Source organism: Gracilinanus agilis, chromosome 1, assembly GCF_016433145.1.
Source record: "Gracilinanus agilis isolate LMUSP501 chromosome 1, AgileGrace, whole genome shotgun sequence".
NCBI lineage: Eukaryota > Metazoa > Chordata > Mammalia > Didelphimorphia > Didelphidae > Gracilinanus > Gracilinanus agilis.
The window spans coordinates 58,321,107-58,331,046 of record NC_058130.1 but is presented as its reverse complement, the minus strand read 5'-3'; the positions used below and the strand labels follow the sequence as shown (position 1 = coordinate 58,331,046).

Sequence of the window (9,940 nt, the reverse complement as noted above, 5' to 3'; positions counted from 1 at the left end):
GTTTGAAATATCTAATAAGTGAGTATCAGAGCTCAGGAAATAAGTTAGGCCCAGAGAAAGAGATCTGGGAGTTATTTGTTGGTAATTAAACTCAGAGGAACAGATACAGTCCTCTAGGGAGAGGGTGCAGAAAGGGAAGACAAGTGTTGGAGGATGCCCACGGATGGGGCCATAGTTCGGATGATGATGGCTCCCCAAAGGAAATTGAGAAAGAGCAACCAGACAGGAGAAGAACCAAGAGAGTGAGATATGCCACAAAAATCCAGAGACGAGAAAGTGGAAAGGCAAAAGGAGAAAAAAAGCTTTAGCCTCCGAGATTAGGGGAGCATCGGTAACCCAGGAGAGAGCAGTTTCTGTTGAATGATGAGGTCGGAAGCCACCCCGCAGCCGGGTAAGGTTGGCAGGAGCCATCACAGACTCCTCTCTCCCCACCACAGCCAGGCCCCCAATCATGCTTTGCTTCATTTTGTTTCAGTAGACACATTTAATATTGGAGGCATTGGAGTGATGGATCTCCCCCTTCAAACCAAACAGGTAGGGGAAATTAAAAGAAATTAAAAAAACAAACCTTTAATAAACTCTGCTTAGACAACAAGTGCCCAGAGTGACAGAGCCTGACATTTTCTTAGCATGAGCAATTGTTTATGGGAACTCAGAGAATTAATTATGGTAACCGGGCAACATGGTGGTTCTCGCCTCAATTTAGTTATGAATGGAAAGACCTGACACCTTCCTACTTAGCCCCAGGAAGAAAGACAAAGAAAGACAAGAGAGATGCTCAGGTACCTTCCCAAGAATTGCTGTTGACATTGCTGGTCCCTGGACCTGTCTTCTGGAGAACACTCACAGGGGCAGGGAGTCCTGATTTAATGCTCTGCAGGGTCAATTGTGACTGCCCCACTCTCTACAAGATGGCCAAGCTCTGCTGTTCCTTCTTTTTTTGTTCATCTGCCCTGATCCCTGTCTCATCAACCAGGATTTCTCTTTTCTACTTGCTGTCTCTATGTGCCCTCAATCTCCCTTCCATTTCTCCCTCACCCCACTTTTCCCATTCTCTTCATTCATTTGCCCTCAATTTCAACCAATTCTCAGGAAAGATTTTATTTTTTTTAAGTTCATGTGCTGGGAAATAGTTTATAGGATTTACATCTGGAAGGGAATGTAATGAGCATCCATTTCCATCTTTTTCATTTTATGTCTGAGGAAACAGCCCCAAAACCATTAAGTATCTTACTTGAGGTCTCACATTGAGTAATAATTAAGATTTGAACTCAGATCTTCTGGCTCCCTTTATAGTGCTCTTTCCACACTCCTGCATCTTTCATCTTTCTGTGTTTTCCAGAAAAAAAACCCACTGCCCTTTCTCAGAATTGGATTTGGAGGTGAAGAACTCTTGTGATATGGACAGGAACAATGAAAGGGTGGGGAATGGTTCTACATAATTAGGGTTGAAAGGGAGAAAACAGAATGGAATCATCCAGTGACTCCCCACCTTTTCTCTCTAGTACCCTAATTTGGACACTACCGAAGCTTTAGGATTCTGGGTCTTCAAGAGAACTAAAATGAGGAGTGCCTATTTAAAACACATACACACATTGAAATTCATATAGAAAAATGATCATCAAGTTTTAGTTCCACCTCTGACACTTATTTCCTGTGTGACCTTAGATAGGTGACTGTCTGGGCCTCAGTTTCCTTACCTAAAAAACATAGGGATTAGATTAATTAACCTCTGAGGACTTTTCCAGTTCTAAATCATTGAACCCAGGATAGGTAGGTGGCTCAGTGGATAGAAAGCCAAGTCTGGAGATGGGAGGTCCTGGGTACAAATCTGGACTCAGAAACTTTCTAGCTGTGTGACCCTAGGCAAGTCACTTAACCCCAATTGCCCAGGCATTACCGTTCTTCTGCCTTGGAACAAATACTCAGTAGTGATTCCAAGACAGAAGGTGAGGGTTTAAAAAAGAAGTCTATGAGCCTGTGAGAATCCTCCCTTTAACCTTTAGTGTGCACCTACAAACTACAATGAGTCCCAGGTTCCTTGGCTCTTCCCCCAATGTAGCCTGAGGTTCCCTGGAGCCCAGTACAACATAACAAGGCAATACTGCATAACAGACATTAAGAATGTATTGTGTGGCTTCCCACACTGCCCAGAAGAGGGTTCCCTATGGCACTGTATTTGGTTTCCACTGTAAATTTAAAAGGAAACTTGCACAATGTCTGGAGCCCTCAATGCCTTGCTATTCTCAAATCTTTGCTGCAGGAACCCTTTTGGGTAGCACCAATTTGAACTTCCAAATGGGACATTATATCTTCAAAAGAGTGATGGCATCTATGATGGCACCACATTAATGTGAAAAGAACTTGGGAAGATCTTTTTTTTTGAGATTTGAAATTTTTATTTAATTAATTAATTTAGAATATTTTTCCATGGTTACATGATTCATGTGATTTCTCTCCCCTCCTCCCACCCCCCTCCTGTAGCTGATGCACAATTCCACTGGGCTTTACGTGTGTCATTGATCAAGACCTGTTTCCATATTGTTGATATTTGCACTGGGGTGATCATCTAGAGTCTGCATCCCCAATCACATCCTCATGGACCCTTGTGATCAAGCAGTTGTTTTTCTTCTGTGTTTCCACTTGGGAAGATCTTTTGCTAGCAGCTCATGCCATTGTCATCACTGGAAATCCAGTGGATGCAATTGTTATCACATATAGGAATACTATCCAGCAAGCTGTTTTGAAATTTGCCACCGAAATCGTGCCACTGGTTCGATCAGATCCAAGCAGGTTTCCAGGAGCCTCATCTCTTAGCTGTCACTTATCCAGGACTGACCACCAGCCTCTGTCTGAAGCATCATATATTATCCTCCTAACCACTGAACCAGGCAACATACTCCCCACTTCAATATGTGGACACTGCCATTCCATGTAATGATAAGGGAGCTCCCTCAGTGGGTCTGACTTGATGGATGCTGGCTCATGAAGCCTTGCAAATATGTGGTACCCTCTCCCCTGACTGCCTGTGGGACATCATGCCTGGTCTTTATTTCTCCAGGAATCCAGAGGAGATTGAAAAGGAGAGAAGGTGTGGCTGAGAAGGCAGTGGCAGAGAAGTTCCAGAGTCAGTGGACTGCACCCACCCCAGAATTCACTGCTACTGAACCAGAGATGGGAGGTGAGTCTGAGGGAATAAGGATGCCATCTGTGCCCACTGGGCAGTTCCCTCTTGAAGCCTAGAGGATTCGGTTGGCTACTGAGGATTGCTCTCCAGCTCTTACTGCTCAGGCTACTAGATGGGTAGTCATATCCGCTCCCAGAGTGGTCATAAATTTTATCCTAGATGCTCTAGTAGTATTGTAATTTGCTGAAGGGAAAAACAAACAAACAGATATGTTTCTTTTTTTAAGTATATACTATATGCAGAGACCTATATCAGATGTAATGTTGAGGAGATATTCAGAATTTAGATAAAACATGGTCTCTGTATACATAGAACTTAAAATAAATACAAAGAGATCAAGGTTTAGAGATGGCTAAAATATCGCAGATACATAGAATAAAGGAAGGACTATCAAATCTTCCTGATCCTCAGAATTTGTTTTTCTGGTCCTTACTTTCATTTACATGACAATCAAAGAGGATCTTGGGGTAAGGCTTAATTTGGTGCCCTAGCCTCCACACAGCTTCTATGGATTTTTTTTGAGCGGAGCCCCTAAAATGTTTTGGGGGGGGTGTGAATACAAGATCACCATCAAAGAGACATCCTGAATCATAAGGCATTCCCTTTTAATCAGATGGTTGTCTGGAATCAATTACTTTAAATCAATCCCAGAAAAAAGGTAGTTTAAAAAAATCAAATAGAAAATCTTAACTTGGGAACATTTTTCTAGTTTTTGTTGGCTGCCTAAGTCAGATGTGGGAGTTCACTGTCCTCCAACTGTGCAGTAAAAGAATGTCAAAGAAAGGCCTTCTCGTCACTCTATCTCAATATAGCAGAGACACCAGAAGATGGTCCTGAACATCAGAAACCTAGAAGATGGCAGTGGAGAGCCGCTTAGTTCCCATAAGAGCAGTGAAGATGATGGGATGGAAATCAGTCATGATGTCTGGCAGAAATGATGCAACGCCCAGCAAAGGACAGAGATAAAATGTCAAACAGAGACTCTTAGGATGATAGCATGACCAGAAGATGGTAGCATCTCTGTTAGGGTCAGAAGGGTAACTCCCTCCAGTCATAATGTATTTCTGAAGCATGTGCCTTACCTCCATATGTCCATCCTGGCCACTGGTGTCCCTAATACACGTTCCTTTCCCAGGACACACCTGCTCTCTAAGTATTCCCATCAGCTGTGCCCCTTGGCGTTCTTTGCATGTATGCCTCCCCCAACAGTGGGGCATTACACCCTGGGCAAAGGCACAGAAAAGAGTATTCCGCTCATATGCCAAGGGACAAAGAGTTGTACAGTGTGGAAGGAGCAAAGAGTGAAGAATGGGAAGTAATGTGATAGAAGGTTAGCTCTGTATTATAGAAGGCAAAGACAGTCAAGAAGAAGAATTTTAACGTTGAGAAGAGTTATGTAGAGAAGGCTGCATGGAATCCCTGCAAAATACAGGGATAGCCTCACCCAGAATTCCAGGGAACCCCCCTGGAGAACTTTGGGTGAGGCTGTCCCTGTATTTTGCAGGGATTCCATGCAGCCATCTCTACATAACTGAAGGGCAATAACTTTTAAACTATTGAGAATAGGCAATAGGGAACCATTTGAGAATTTTTTTTAGGGATTGGCATATCAAAGTCCCCATACAATAAATATCATTATAGTTGTGTTATCTGAGAGAGGTAGAATGGGGACAAAGTGAGGCACAAAGACTTCCTAGGAGTAGTGCTAGTAATAGATGAGGAGTATTCATCAAAGTAATAGAACATGAAACTTATAGACGTGGTAATGGTCTAATCTCCTCCAATTAATATTTATTAAGTGCATTATGTTAAGTGATGGGGATATGATTAATAAAAAGAAAGCTAGTCCCTGCCCTCAATGAGCTTACATCCTGAAAGGGTGACACCACCCAAAAGGAGGGAGCAAAGGGGGTGGGTTACAGTACACCAGGGGGTAAGAGTGTGGGGCACCTTGTTCCATGGAGTTGAAAACAGGCAGAGCAGCAGTTACAAAGTGGAATGACCTAAGAGTCCAGTTTCTAACATCTATAGGGAAAGGCATTGAGAAGAGTTTGGTACTATGCCCTACAATCCCCTAACCCAGTGATGGGCAAATTTGTTAAAGAGGGGGCCAAAGGAAAGGAAATGCTCATCTGTCAGTCTGTTTCTGAGGCAACTCTTTCAAAGTTTCATTCTATTGTATCCTATTCATTGTATTCGTCAGATTAGGAATACTGTCCCATGGTCAGATAGAACATTTCAGGGGGCCACATCTGGCCCATCACTGACCTTACCACATGGAAGAAGAAGCTGAGATAGTATCAGTCAAGGCTTGAGTTAGCAGCAAAGTGGATGTGATGAGTTTAGAAGTGATAAGCTTATATATATATTTTTTGGAAGTTAGGAATATGGATGTGTAATTTAGGAGAGACATCCAGACTGGAGAAATATCTGCATAGATATTTGGAGTTGGAGCCTTGGAAGTGAAGGGAGAGAGAGTATAGTGAGGAGAAAGAGAAGGTGAAGCCAAGAGAAGGCCAACTTGAAGAACACCCACATTAAGCAACAGAGAATAGGATGATGGAGAGAGCAAGAGAGATTGAGACAGAGAGAGAGAGAGAGAGAGAGAGAGAGAGAGAGAGAGAGAGAGAACCAGAAAGATGTGTTGTTTCTGAAGCCAAAGAAATGGACAAAAGGAAGAGCTGGTCAACAATGTCTAATGGTATATATATGTCAAAGAATGTGAAGCCTGAAAAGAGACCATTGGAATTAATGATTAGGGGTTGATTGGGGAGATTTGAGAGAGCAATGTCATGAGTGGCAAGGGCAGGAAAATATGTGCAAGGACTTGAGAAGAGAGTTGATTGTGAAAAAGTAGGGGACCCAAATGTGTGGCCTTTCCCCCCCCCCAAGGAATTTAACAGGGAAAGGGAGGAGAGAGATGGGATTATAGTGGGATGAAACAGAAAGATCAAGGTTAAAACTTTGTTTTTATTAGTCTAGGAAGAACAGGACATATTTGTCATCAGAGGGAAAAAGGTATCGACAAAGGAGAGATTGATGATGCATAGGGGAGAGGGGGTGACTGCTGGAGCTAGTCACTGGAGGAAGTTGAGGAAATGAAATCGAGTCATCATTCAGGATAGCTCTTCATCTCTGACCAAAGGGAAAGAGACATGATCAAGCAATGATGCTACAGTTCTTCCAAGAATATTAGGGAGCTAGAAGGGATGATTCATAGTGAATACTCTGTCTTTTCAGTGAGATAAACTAATAATGACAGCTATTTGTCTAATGTTTTAAGTCCTTTGTGACAGTTAGATGGCTCAGTGGATACGAGCCCTAAAACTGCAATTAGGAAGTTGTGAGTTCAGATCCAAACTTAGACACTGTGTGACCCTGGGCAAATTACTTAACCTCTGTTTGCCTGGGTTTATTCAATTTTAACCTAATATTTGTAAAGTTGCTTATCAACTTGGTACTTGGTGGGCATTTAACACATATTTATTCCCTTCCTCTTTTAGATTAGAAAAGCCCATTACATACATACATACATACATACATACATATACACATATATAAATATACATACATGTGTAATTGTATTTAATCCTCACAACAACCCTAAGAGGTAGAATACTTCCTTCATCTTTCTTACAGATGAGGAAAATGAAATTTGGGAAAGTTAGGGATTTGCCCAAAGTCACACTGCTGACAAGTGTCTGAAGCAGAATTTGAACCCAGATTTTTCTAATTTCAAATCCATAACACAGTTTACTGTACAAGACCAATTCTAAAGTCTAGATCATCTGTTCTAAGTATGTTGTTCAATCATCTCAGGTGTGTCCAACTCTTTGTGATCCCCTTTGGGGGTTTTGTGGCTAATATACTAGAGTGATTCTCCATTTCCTTCTTCAGCTCATTTTACAGATGAGGGCATGGGAGCCATCAAGGTTAAGTGGCTTGCCCTAGGCACAGCTAGTAAATGTCTAAGATAGGATTTGAATTCGGGTCTTCCTGACTCCAGGCTCTGTGCCACCTAGCTGCCTGCTCAAAGTGTAGGGACCCGGATTAAGACTATGTAGTCCAGTGCCAAGAGAAAGGACAAAAGGTAATAGGGAATAAGCTAAGGCATCATAGGTGGTAGAGTAGAAGGGCTTGGCAAACAGCTGCTAATTTGCAGTGGAGATTATGAAGCATAAATTTGAAGTTGATAAAATCAACCTAGTATTCTGTCTTTGTCTCGTGAAACTGAGCAGCTTTGAAGAAGGAGTAGAAAAAATCCAATGGTGGGGATTTCCCACTGAGGAAGATTTATGGGGCAGGAACAGCAGAAAGTTATGGAGCAAGGGGTCCTAGAGTAGTAGTTGGTAAAACATTGAGTTGGAGGGCCATAGGGTCAAGGTTGAAGTAGAGGCAAGACAAGTCTAAGTTGAAGACTTAGATCATAGATTTAGAACTGAAAGGGACCTCCAACCCTTTCATTTTTCAGATGAGGAAACTGAGACCCAGAGAGATAAGGTGACTTCCTCAAGGTAACCTAGGTATTAAGTGGCCAATCCTGGGGAATAGGCATGAGTCATGGGAATGAAGGTTAAAGTAGACATGGAAGCCAAATAAACGAATGCCACCATAGGTTCGGCTAAAAGAAGTATAGCTTCCAGAACAAGAGAAGTAACAGCCCTGATATATTCTGCTCTCGTTAGTACACAACTGAGCATGATGTTCTGTTCTGAGAGCAACATTTGAGGAGGACATTGATAAGCTGGAACATTCTGATAAGGGTAATCAGGATAGCAAAAGGTCCACAAAACGTATCATATAAGGATCATCTGAATTAAGCATTTAGAAAATACTTAAGAACCAGGAGCATTTAGACTAGAGAAGAGAAGATATAGAAGAGACAAAATTGCTCAATGTCTACCATATGGGAGAAGGACCATATTTGCTCTGGATAGTTCCAGGGAACAGAAGTAAAACTAATGGAGAGAAATTACTGGGAGGCAGCTTTCAATTCAATATAAAGAACTCTATGACTATTGAAGCTATTCAACAGGGGGACAAGTAGTCTCTTTAGGGAGTAAGTTCTCTGTCACTAGAAGTATACAAGCAGATGTTAGAAGAGATCATGGGATCATCAGTGATCATGGGCAAAATTTCCTGCACTGACCAGAAGCTGAATTTGATGACTTCCAAGCTCTCTTTTAAACTTCAAGATGCTATGATGCTAAATGTGAGAACTCCAGGGACCAGAGAAGGCTGTAGCCAGAATGGATAGATCTTTCATTTCCCCGGTGAGTCACTGTGGCCCCAGCCCAGTCTCCATGATAAATGCCAGGACTGATTATTCCAGCGTGACTACCCCTGATAGAATGTTCCCAGTGATCTGAAGGAGATCAAGCCCATAGGGAACGAGGAATGACGTCTCCCACCAATGTTCCTGACAATCAATGTACCAGGTGAAAATTAGCCCCTTCAATACTCCCTTTGTCCACTCAATCGCCAGCAGCTCAGGGCTTTCTGCACCATCTTACATCCCTAGATGCACACATGTTCCCCATTTTAGCAACTGTCTTACCTACAAGACAGTGTGGCATGGTGAGTGGAAAGCTGATCTTAGAGCCAAAGAGACCTGGATTTAAGTGATCTTGTGTAAATCAGTTAACCTCTGTCTGCCTCAATTTCTTTTCCTGGCACTTTATCCACTGTGCCACCTAGCCGCCCCAATTGTGAGGATAACATGAGACAGAGGTAGAGTACTTTGCAAACCTAAAGTGCTATATAAATGCTAGCCATTATTACAAGTATTCCCTGTACCTCACACATGATAGTCATCTAAAGCTTGCTTGTCTAATATTTCCCAGAGAATTTTCATTTTTATAGATTAAAATTTAAAGACAAATAAATGAATATCTTAGTGGAATTTCAGACATCAGTAAAACTGTTAAGGTAGGCAAATGGGAGAAGTGCTAAAGTCTTCTCAGAATCCCTAAAAAAATCATACCCTATAGGTAAACATTTGTTTTGCTTAATTATAAAGTCAGTATCTTGACTTTGGATCTAGACTCTATAATTAGTACCCTTAACCCTTTTTTGCATCATGAATCCTTTTAGCAGCCTAGTGAACCCCAAGGACCCCTGATCTCTTCTCAAAATAATGTTTTTAAATACATAAAATAAAACACATCAGTTTACAAAGGGAAGAAAATATAATGATATTCAATTATTTTTAAATTTTAAATATTCAAATCCTAAGAATTCTGTTCTATAGTAGAGATACCAAAAGAGTGTGTGAAATAATTGAGTCAACCAAAAAGCATTTATTATGTACCTAATATGTGTCAGGTACATCCTAGCCTTTAGTGATACAGATTAAAAAACTGCAACAATCCATCCTCTTGGGGGATTCCCTCTATAGGGAAAGACAACATCGCCATATCAACCAATCAACCAGAATTTATGTACCTAATATGTACCAAGCACTGTGCTAGGCACTGAGGGTACAAGTACTAAAAATAAAATAATCTCTACTTGAATTAAAATGGGGGAGACAATTAAGACATCTGTAAGTATAGACAGCACAAATATCAAGTGAATACAAGTGAATACATGCAAATGACTGCAAAGCAGTGAAATACCAGGAAGTTTGGGAGAAATCCCCAGAGGTTGAGAGTATCAGGAAAGGCTGCATGAAGAAAATGGTGCTTGAGCTGTCTTATAAGGGAAGAAGGAGAACTCTGAACAGGGAGTTGGCAAGCAGGGAGGTTCCGGGCA

General features: G+C 41.6%; 1 pseudogene; it reads left to right on the top strand.

The window, feature by feature from the left end:
• Positions 1–363: 363 nt before the first annotated feature.
• On the top strand, positions 364–9,701 carry LOC123247231 (annotated as a pseudogene).
• The last annotated feature ends 239 nt before the right edge of the window (positions 9,702–9,940 follow it).